The following is a 12,068-nucleotide window of genomic DNA, read 5'->3' as shown; positions in this document are numbered from 1 at the left end:
TCATAACAACAGACATTTATCGCATCATTATTTCATACATGTATTTGAAAGCATGGGTAGATTTTAATCATTATGATATCAATCATTTCCCCACTTTAAGACACATAGTCATATAGGTGAGAAAGATGGCAAATAAGTACAACTGTATTATACTCCATTCAAAGTGCTCTTCTGTAGTATAAAATTCCAAACTCACTGAAATAAAATTGACTGCATAATTCAGGTTTTAAAAGTAGAAATGTGTAAGGATGAAGCAGCAATGCCATTTGGAAATTTTCAAACAGGAAATGCCAAAAAACTTAAGGATGGAATTTAATTAAAATAGAGCTGCTAAAATATGGCGTATCTTTTTAATGAGACTTTAATGGCTGACACACAGATGTAACAGGAGGCTTTGTAAAAAGCCAGGGCACATTTGGGAGAATCAAACTATATCAAGTAGCTTAATGACACCCGTTCACGTGACTTCACTTTGGAAAGAGAACCCTGGAGCACTTCAGTTTTATCCTCACACACGTGAGTTAGAACAGAATTTAATTATTTTCAAGCACTTTAAGGAGCAAATTAAACTTTAAAGTTCACATCAAAAGAAACTCTTTAAAATAAAATAGAGCAGAAGCATCTTACCTAAATTTATATGCCTAGAATCGTACGAAACGTTTGAAATGTGCCTCATGCAGATACAAATCACTTATTCAAATTGCGAGGGTGTAACTCAATTAATTTAAGGGAAAATATTCAAACAAGTTATAGACATGGTTCGTGAATTGTAAAATGATAATGTGAAAACATTTGGCTGGAATTCAGCTTTATGTACTTGTGATGTTGATAGGAATTTATCGTTCATGTTAACTTGTGAAATTCCTTGGGTGTAACTCAATGAATTCAACACAAAATAACCGTTACATTACGTACACGGATTCATGTACTGTACACAGATTATGTGAAAAAAATGCTCTTGAATTTGAAACCGTAAATAACAACTATTAGTAACGCCTACCAGCATGCTTGTGAGCATATTGCGAGGATTCGCTCCGTTTTGAGACACGATCACAACTCGGACGCATCTTGCAAAATACAATGAAAATCATGCAGTTCCAAAGACTAGTTATTCAGATCCCAACGTTAGAAAAAAACGGGCAGTTAAAGGCCTTATTCCAAAATGGCGGGCGCGCGGTTGAGACCTGAACCGAGTTCACGAAAACGAGGCTTAAGAGGCAGAAGCTGTAAGTTTTGCTCGAAAGATTGTGGATTGTGGAACTGCCGATCGTTTCATCCCGGGATAGGTTGATCTTACGTAGCTTGACTATATCTTGTCGAATGTTCTGTGTTAGAAATTTCGGTGAGTTTTGCAGATAATTTGAGTGAAGAAGACGGTGCGTCTCTAGAAGGAAGAAACCCATTAGAGCTCAACAACGAAGGCCTGAAGTTTTGGCTAAAACGGAAGGGAGACAAATGAAAAGGGCTGAAAACAACCGGGCTTAATAAACCTACAACTTCTCTAAAGGTTGAATATCTTAAGGGGCCACGCTTAACCAGGATGCATTGCGTGAGTAGTGGTCTTTCTTGGTATTTTCTGTATTACAGAAAAGGGAAGCCTACCGTGTGTGTAATATTATTTGACTACATCTTTACAATCTTCATCGGTAAGAATCTAAACGGCAGGGGTCATGGGTCGCGGGTAAATTGTCGCGGATCGTAGTAGGTAAAATGTCGCGGGTTCCGAAAATTATCGCTGTCCCGGTCCAGGAAGATGTATTTTCCTAAATGCAACGCTTCTCCCCACAAACGGCTGCTTTGATGCGAACCACATTCCTTGTGCAAATACATTTGGTCACTAGCGCTATCCCAACTAACTATCTAAATTTTTCGCTCTTGGAAGCTCCCTGGCTCTGAAATCCTCCTCGATTTCTCGATGAACATAAGAAAATTGTTTTCAAAATCGTTTGTTAAGGTTTGTATGCTTTTTACGAACCTGCCGTCAGTGGGCTTCTAAAAAAGAATAGTTTTTAAGTTCAGTTCATAACTGCTCTAAGTTCATTTTTGGTATTCCGGTTTGACGTTCGTAGCCGGAAAAAAAAGAACACTGGCACACTTTTTCCAAAAATGTAGGCTGCATCATAGCGGGGCTCCAACGCGCGCGAAGCGCGCGTGGGGCAGAGCCCCATATCCATGGAATATGGTCAGACTCTTTTCTTTTGGTTGTCACGTGACTGACCGACCGTACGTACGTGCCCTTTGTCATGTATGCTATCACGAAAGTACTAGAAGCATCATGGGATGCAATAAACCACGAGGTTTGGAATTGAATATGGCTGTTGTGTGATACAGTCGGATTTTTCGTTCATTTGCGTTCGTTCATTTGCGTTCGTTCATTTGCGTTCGTTCATTTGCTTGGAAAAGAATGGACATCAAGGTCTTAAAGGTGACAGAATTAGCTCTGGAGTCAACGACACTACGATTCTCTAAGGCGATGCGAATTATGGACGTAAAGTGAAAACCGAACTTTCGGACCTCAAGCAGGGCCTAGCGACAATTTGACGATTCGATGACCCGGTAAATATTATTTTCGAGTAACAATGTGTTCAAAAAGTATTGTTTAATAGAACATTTTGCGTCAAATCGAAGTTTTTCCAGAATTTTTAACATATTGAAAATTAAACGAGACTTACCTGGAAGTTGAAGTTTGATTGGAATTCTATGAGTCATTACACTGCATCCAAGGATAGCATGAGATTGCTTGCGCATGCGTACATTAGTTTTTAAAGCTCGCGTGTAGATGTTCTCTACTGAAGAGGACTGTAGTATTGCCCATAGTGCGTAATATATGTATTACTAAGGAGCGAGGGAGGCAAGAGTGGGCGGGCATGTTATCCCTGGATGCAGTGTAATGACTCATAGAATTCCAATCAAACTTCAACTTCCAGGTAATTCTCGTTTAATTTTCCATTCTATTTCGTCATCACTCTATCCGGGATCCCATGAGATTTTAAAGCCAACATACACACGAGAGCAAATAAAGCAGAAACATTCATTGGGTAATGAAACAACCCAACCCAACTATATATTTAACAGTCAAAGTGACTGAAATGTCAACAGTTGTTGTTCAACACAACAAAATAATTATAACAGTCAGAGACTGATATGTGAACAAGTCACTCAGTCAGCTTTCAGTACAGAGTCGGCAAATGAGGAATCCTTTCTAACTGGTTTGTTGGAAAATCTATCAAATGTCCGGTGACTAGACCAACCAGCTTCTTTTAGTTTGTCCTGTATAGGAACACAAGCTTGAGTTGCCTTGGATATTGCAGCCGATCTAGTGCTGTGGGGCTTGAATTTGGTAATATCAAGTCCAGCTTTCAGCATAACTGTATGAATCCATCTTGCTATTGTGTCCTTGGAAACTCCTCTGTGAGGTTGGACATAACTAACAAAGAGCTTATTTTCCTCCCGTCGCAAAGATCTTGTTTTCTTGAGATATTCATTCAAGTGGTTAATTACACACAATCCTGGGTCTGTTGGGTATGCTTTAAGAATAATGGTGGGGGTTTTATACCCAGGTCGGCTTTGTTTGATATGTGTAGGAATAACAAATTCAACCGTATCGTTACTAGGTTTCATAAACTGTAAATCAAGTAAATGAATGCTCTGAGCTCTCTGTGCTGACACAAGTGCTATCAACATAGCAAGCTTATGAGTGAGATTTCTAGGATCCAGCTGGCTTGGTGAGGCTGTTTTGTTCAGACTACTAAATAACTTCAACTTTCGACAACGGTTTAAATCACTCCTTTTAATCCAACGAAAAGACTGCTAACTTCAAGCGAAAAGCACATGTTCCTATATCCCATAATACTAACACAACAAAAATGTTCTTAGTGGGGTGGTCTCATCACAAGTCCAGTCTCACTGGGGGGTGTGATATCCTCCCACTGTGGGTCCGGGCCCGAACATCCTCCCCACCTCTCCAATACTTTTGGAGACTTGACACTGGTTTCCGTGTAACTTGTTTCTTCTTCGCCCTTTTCTTGACCTTTCGAGCTTTTCGAGACTCCCCACCGTAAGCACCGCTGTCACCAGATTCACCACTTCCAAATTGAGTACTGCTTGCTTCCAGACGATGTAGCCTCTGTACGGGTCTCCTTAGAAGCCCTTTCTATGTCTTCAAAACAACAGTACGAATCAAGCCGTCTTTTCCAGGAAGCAATCTTTCAACTCTTCCCATCGGCCACTTTCCTCTCGACACCTTGTCTTCAGAAATCAGCACTACATCTCCAATCTTGAGGGCTGGTTGTTCATTCACCCACTTCTTTCTGACGGATAACTGATGCAAGTACTCTCCCCACCACCGTTGCCAGAAATGGTTAATAAGCTTCTGCTGGTACAGATACCGCTGCCTCGTTGTGCTTTTTGTTTGCTGACATTTCGACTACGAAGTCCGGTAAGTTAAACAGGGATCTTCCAATAGCAAGATGAGCTGGTGTTATAGGCGTTAGATCTCTTATGTCGTCACTTACTGTGGTGAGTGGTCTCGAGTTAATAACGGCTTCAATCCTGGTAAGGATGGTGGCCAACTCTTGATAGGACAACAGCGCTTTGCCCAAGATCTTGCGAAGGGGTTCCTTCACTGAACGCACCAGCCTTTCCCACCAGCCGCCGTGCCAAGGGGAGCGCTCGACTATGAACTTTCACTTGATTCCCTTGGAGGTCAATTTGGCCTGGAGCTCTTCCTGATCTATCCTGTCCCACAATCCTTTATTAACAGATGACTCTTTTGTGAACAACTGTTGGATCTCATGGTCAGCGCATTTGAACGTCTTCGCGTTGTCAGACCAGATGGTTCTACAGAGCCCTCGTCTACCGATCATACGGAGAAATGCCGGAAAGAACTCTTTAGTGGACAAGTCACCCGTAAGCTCTAGATGGGTCATGCAAAAGGAGGCACAAGTGAAGATGCATATGTAAGCCTTTTCTGGGGAGGCACTCCCTCGTACGAAACACGGCCCTGCAAAGTCTACACCAACGTGATTGAAGGCTGGAGACAATGACACCCTCTCTGATGGCAATGGCACCATTTTCTGTGAACATGGACCAACTCGTTGACGTCGACAAACAAGGCACTTTTTCAGGTTTCTTTTAACTTCACGACGTCCCTTGGTGAGCCAGATCTCTTGTAGAACCGAAAGAGTGCCCTCAGGTCCAGCATGAAGTAACTCCTTGTGCACACTTTGTATGATTCTCTCAATTACCGCATGCCCGTGTGGTAAGATTATTGGATGTCTGGTACCCTCTGGCAAGTCTGAGTGCTGTAATCTACCTCCTACCCGCAGCAAGCGATCTCTCTTGTCGTAATAAGGGTCCAATTTTAATATGGCACTGGTGTTTGGTAAAGAAAGGTCCTCCTCCAGCCTTTCATACTCTGCTTGGTACACCTCTTTTTGTATCTCCCGGTACCACCTCAACTTGGCATCTTGCAGCTCCTCGGCTGACAGCTCTTTGGAACCTGCACTTATTCCTGACTTAAAAGCTCGAACACCTCGAAGAACAAATGCTGTTACCCGGATTAGCGTCAGCCATTGCTCATATCGAGATGGATCAATTACTGGTTCCATAGTAATCAACGTGTACCTTCTTGTCACCCTTTGTTTTCTTTCTTTCTCCACAGACTCGGTCAATTCGTTTGGCGACTCTCGATGTTCAGGCAGGCATTGAGAAGATAACCAGCACGGTCCACTCCACCACAACTTGCTATCAGCTAAGACCTTTACGGGCACTCCACGTGTAAGTAAGTCAGCAGGATTGTCCTCCCCTGAACAGTGTTTCCAAAGGTGTGGGTCTCATGTGGACTGAATCTCAGCAACGCGGTTTGCTACAAATGTCTTCCACTGGCTACTTGAACCTCTTATCCACTGAAGAGTTACCATGCTGTCAGTCCAGCACACTACCTGCTCTACTTTGAGTGTTAACGTTAGGGATTCTACAACAAACTTCAGCAATCTTGCGTTAACAACAGCTGCAAGTAACTCTAATCTCGGTAACGATACAGCCTTTGCGGGAGCCACCCTTGATTTGGACATGACACAATGAGTTCACGCATGGCCGGTTTCATCCAAGCACTTGATATAGACTGCCGCACCGTATGCCTTAGGTGAAGCATCACCGAAGCCATGGAGCTCTATTCTAGAACTTGATCCAATGTTTTCCATGAAATAGCGGGGAATGGTGATTCAACTTATCTGTAAAAGTTCCGATTTCCACGACCTCCACTGCTTAGCAATATCCTCATCTAACTGGTCCTCCCACTGTAAACCCTTCTGCCATAGTTCTTGGAACAACATTTTCGCTCTGATTGTAAATGGTGTGATTAGTCCCATAGGGTCAAAAACCCTCGACGCAATGCTCAACAGACTTCTCTTCGCTTCAGGGTCACGAATGGCCAGCGTACTTGGTGGCACGTTAAAGGGGAAGCAGTCAGTTAGTGTATTCCAACATATTCCCAGTGCCTTGAGCGGTTCCCTTGCATTGAAATCAACAGTACTGGACTCTGCCTAATCTTGCTCTGCAATGTGGCTAAGGACCTTCTTCGAATTACTGGCCCACTTTGTCAGATTAAATCCACCTCGTTCCATCATCGCACTTAAGGACTGCTGTAACTTCACTGTAGCTTGAACATCATCAGCACCACTAAGGCAGTCATCCACGTATATATTCGACAGGACTTCCCTTGATGCATCAGGGAACTCTTCACTGCATTTCTTCGCATGGCTTTGAACTGTGGCAATGGCCAGGAATGGACTACAATGAACACCAAATGCCAACCTTGCAGCTTGTACACTCTCGGTGGTTTATCACTTTGTAGATCCCTCCAAAGATATCGTAGAGCGTCCTGGTCTCGTTCGTCAACCTTGATCTGGAGGAACATCTTTTCAACATCAGCCATAAGTGCAATCCTACGTGCTCAGAATCGAAGTAATACTGATACCAGGTTAAGTTGAAGTGCTGGCCCTGACAGAATACAGTTATTGAGAGATACCTCATGCTCGTCATATGCTGAAGCATCAAAAACAACACGGCATTTTGTAGTTTTCTTGTCCTCTCGAAAGACTGCGTGATGAGGTAAATACCTGACCTTCTCGTTATCATCAACTGCTTCCTTTACTTCTACAGCAATTCCTTTATCTACGTATTGGTTGATGGTATCCTTGTAAGCATTGGCTCTCTCTGGGTTTCTTCTAAGCTGTCTTTCGACACTCTCAAGTCTCTTGGCTGCCTGGAGGTAGTTTGACTTGAATGGTAGAGCATCGCTTTTCCATAACAGCGGTACTTCATAACGCTCACCATCAAACTTCAGTCCCTCGTTGAACTGTCTAACAGACTCTTCTTCCTCTAAGGACATGGGTGTATTCCTTTTATCTACAATTCCAATAGATTCCAGCTCCCAAAACTGCTTTAAAATGTTTGTAACTGGATCGATGCACACGGTAGACAGCATGGATTGAGTGTTCTTGGAAGAAAGACCCTCCATGGGTCCTCCTACAATCCATCCAGGTGTTGACTCTACTGCTGTGGGAGCATGAGTGGTTTCCCCTTTCTTGCATTTACCACTCATAAATGAAAAGTAAAAGTCTGCTCCTATAAAAATATGGACGTTAACTGGTCCACGAGGGTACGAGTCGGCAAGTATCAAGTTCCGCGGGTGGAGGTAATCTTCTAGCCTGATCTCCACTGGTTCTAGTGGTGTGCAGATCTTGACAATGGTGAGGGCCTCCATGCTAACTGGCGTTGAAACGTTTTCTTGAACAGAGGCAAGTGAGAACCTGACTTTCTTCATTCTCTTCGTTTCACTGGTTTCTCCCCCTAACATGGATACACTAAGGACCTCAGAAGGTCCATCAAGGGCAAATGATTCGGCAACCTTCTTGGTGATATAAGACCTCTGGCTTCCTGAGTCAAACAAAACCCTTACAGGTGCTCTCTGGAAATCGTCTGAAACCAGCACGGCTGTCCCAGTCTGTAATAAGGTTTGCTACATCTTGGAGTTGTACGAAGCCACGAATCCACTTAATGTTGTATGTCCCTTTTCATCCATGGTAGGATCCCAGTCACCATGGAGTAGATTATGATGACGCCGGACACATCCTTCAACTTTCCATTTGGGTTGGCGGCCGACTGAAGAATAGTAGAAAGCATTTGCAGGCTTTAAACACTTGAAACACAGCCGGCTCTCCCTTACTAACTGCCAACGTTTGTCAACTGACTTTCGCTCAAGCTCTGGACATTTAAAGGTTTCATTTCCCTGCTCCTTACACACATGGCAAGCTGCATAACCTCTCCGATTTGTCTCACTTGCTAGTAGAGCGGCTGCTGAAAACACTTTCTCCCGGGTGTTTCTTGTCCCAGCTCCATCCTTGTCTCGTCCCCCACTTCCTCTACCTGTCCCACCATTCTCACCAATCATACTAGCATTCCTTTTTCCGGCCTCCTTGGAAATCACTTGTTTATTCAGGAACTTGAAGAAAAGTTCAAGATCAACACTTTCTTCCTTGGTGTCAGTTAGTTCTAATTCCCATTTCTCGGATAACTCAGGAGGAAGTTTGGTTTCCAATATTAGAAGGAGGATACAAGAATGGGTCATTGGGTTTTCGCCTAGGGCCTCCAGTGCTCTAATCCGATTCTTTAGAGTATCATGGAGATCTCGCAAAAACTCTACTCCTTCGTTTGACCTTGGTAGCTGGACAATTGACTTGACTAGAGATGAAATAATTATTCTTTTCCTACCAAAGCGATGTTTCAGAGCATCAACAGCATGCTGATAATTAGCGCTAGTGACTTCAAATCCTTCGATTGCATGATAAGCAATCCCTTCAAGCACTGAACGCAGGTATGTGAACTTTTGAACAGCTGGCACATTGTCATTATCATGAATAGCAACCTCGAATTGGTCCCAAAAATTTTGAAATTTTAAAACATCTCCATCAAACTTGGGTAACTCAAGTTTTGGTAATTTTAAATGTGACTGTTTGTGCTCCGCTGAACCAGAAGCAGTTTGTTCGTCTACCTTGGAAACTGCCTGAATAGATATATACTCTTGAGCTATGTCTAAAGCATTATCAATCACTCGTTGATAGTCAATCCACCTTTGAGCTTCTTCAGCTACTTCATCATCAGAAATAAGAGCCATAATTTCCTCTCTTACCTCACTGCAACTCTCCATGTAACCATTCAACTTTTGAACACGATTTTCTATTCTTATGACGTTGTTGCTGGGACTTTTGGTTGTCTCAAGTATTACTTGTGTCACAGAATTAATGTCCGTCTTGAGGATAATTTCTTTCCTTCTTAACAACTGAAAATTACTTAACTGATGATTAGGAGACTGTGACGACAAAAGTTCACCAGTTGATGCTGCAGGCATGTTGTCAGCTGCCAAGGCCTGTTTAGGGCCTATATGAGTCGATCCTTTACTTTTGTTTTGCAAAGATGGAGGGTTAGATTCTTCTTGTTTTATAGCAACGATAAGTCGAGCCATGAGAGCTGATTGCTTTCCTTTTGCCGGTAATCCTCTCCTTTGTAACTCGGCTTTGACTTGGGAAAGAGACATTTCACTCACAATTTCCTCCGCTGACGATGCACAGTTGTCTGCCATATTCAATCCTGTAATCGTTTATCTCGATGTTTACTTTTCTGCTTAGTGCTTTGCTTCCCCAAAGGTTTCTCCGATCCGGCTCCGAAGGACCATAATGTTTTGTTCAGACTAGTAAATAACTTCAACTTTCGATAACGGTTTAAATCACTCCTTTTAATCCAACGAAAAGACTGCTAACTTCAAGCGAAAAGCTCATGTTCCTATATCCCATAATACTAATACAACAAAAATGTCCTTAGTAGGGTGGTCTCATCACAAATCCAGTCTCACTGGGGGGCGTGATATCGTCCCACTGCGGGTCCGGGCCCGAACAGAGGCAGAGAAGACAGATACGATAAGACTACTTGAACATCCCAAGTGGATTCATAACGAGGGCAAGGAGGTCGGTTTCTAAATATTCCTTTCATAAACTGTGAAATCAGAGGCTGGTTACCAAGGGTTAGGCCATTCTTCGGTTCAGTTATAGCAGAGACTGCTGATTTAGCTGTATTGATTACATCATATTTAAGGCCTTTGTGATATAAACTTGTAAGAAAATCTAAGACCTTATTTAGAGGTGGACCATAGGGATTAACCTTCCATTCACAACACAATTTGAGCCAGATCTGGAGATAAGGTTGGTACTGCTTGGGGGAAGTATCTGCCCAGGAACACATGATGATTTCTGCAGCTTTGCTTGATACAATCTTCTGCAGGAAACAAGTCCTAATAATTTGCATGCTATTAGCCGCATTTTCCTTCGAAGAGGGTGTTGTTCCCCTGTCTGGGGTAGAAGTACTAAATTGTCTGATTGAGGAAGAACCAATGGGCAGGCAACATCAGCAGGTCGAGGAAAGTTGAGAACCATGCCTGTGTGTTCCAAAAGGGTTCTATCAGAACTCCTGTTGCCTTGCCCTCTTCTATCTTGTTCAGGCATCTAGGAATGAGACTGAAAGGCGGAAATGCATAGCAAAATTTGGTTTCCAACCGCGTCAGGTCTCCAAGCAACATACTCTTTCACTTTGTATAAAGGCTGATAGTTTCTAAAGAAACTGTTTGGGGCTGCGTCGGTGGGGGTAACGAAATAATTTGGATATATCCACAAAGTTGAAATGGTACAAAGTTGATATAATGCCACCGTAACGATTACAAAAGCTGACGTTTCGAGCGTTAGCCCTTCGTCGGACCGAAAAGAGGAATTTTGGGTTGTGTGTGCTTTTAAAGGCAGAAAATGGAGCTACGTTATTGGTGGGAACATGGCAACGAGAAAAACACGAATAAATTAGTGGAATGAAAAGCGTTCGTTGATACCTGTGGGATTTAGACTGCCGGTTTGAAAGATGAGCATTTGTTCAAGAGTTTTACGGCTTTCCGTGCTACCTAAGTGTAAGGAAAGACCGCCTATTGCCATATGTTGCTTAGAATGATTAGGTCACATCGAAACGAGTCTAGCGACTCGTTTCGATCTGTCCCTGGTTGTTTCTAGTGAGTAAAAAAATATAGGGGAAGTGGATATATGCATGTAAAACAGGCTGCATTATTAAAACTAAACACGCAGCATTATTTTTAATAATGCAGCTTGTTTCAAGTTTAATAATGTTGCGTGTTTCAATGATGCTGCGTGTCGATTTAGTACGTGTAAGATTACCCCTGGTTATTTCCCTGCTACCAAAAAAGGCCGCACCCCATTTTTCTCACACAGTTAGTTTGTATTAATTTTTCTCTCGACATTCGGTGATATAATGCAGACAGAAAACAATGGGTTTGGAGGACGATCAGTAATTATGATAAGATACTGCAGCTTGGTTATCTGACTAAATGCAAATATGGGTAGGATGAGCATCTCTACACAAAGATTACAACCCTAAAAAATTGCCTTCATTTCTAAGTAATTTATATGAAAGATTTGTTTTTCTGAGCTCCATCGGCCCCTTGTTTCTTTCCCATTAGGCACTGCACCCTATGCTAGAAGGGAAGCATCTGTTATAAGAGTTATAAGAGTTTCTAAAGCACAAGAGGTCTTTGTGCATGGTTCACATTACTTATCCACCGTAAAAGTTCTGATTTTGACTCCTCAGATAAGGTCATTTCTGCATCAAAATCCCTGTGGTTTTTTCTCAGGGCATTAGTTTTATTTACCTCTAGCTTTCTGTACTAAAGCTCCCCATATTGTACTGCTGGTAGGCTGGAAACTAGAAGCCCTAGAACTTGAGCCACACCCCTTATTGTGATGTGCTTTCTGTTTAGGATATTTTTGCAAGCTTCGTGCACTTTCGCAGCTCTAACCGCTGAGAGTCTTACGGACCTGGAAAGGCTATTGATTTTAAAGCGAAGGAGTTTTGTTTCATGTGTAGCTGTCAAAATTGATTTCTTAGGATGTACCCTGAATCCAAGTTTTGTAAACAAGTCAACTGTGTCATTAATATTTGCTGCACATTCACTGTAA

General features: G+C 42.5%; 1 pseudogene; it reads right to left on the bottom strand.

The window, feature by feature from the left end:
• Window positions 1-3,159: 3,159 nt before the first annotated feature.
• On the bottom strand, window positions 3,160-10,559 carry LOC148726966 (uncharacterized; annotated as a pseudogene).
• Window positions 10,560-12,068: the final 1,509 nt, after the last annotated feature.

Source organism: Stylophora pistillata, chromosome 7 (genome assembly GCF_964205215.1).
Source record: "Stylophora pistillata chromosome 7, jaStyPist1.2, whole genome shotgun sequence".
Classification (NCBI taxonomy): domain Eukaryota; kingdom Metazoa; phylum Cnidaria; class Anthozoa; order Scleractinia; family Pocilloporidae; genus Stylophora; species Stylophora pistillata.
This window is presented reverse-complemented; position numbering and strand designations above follow the sequence as displayed.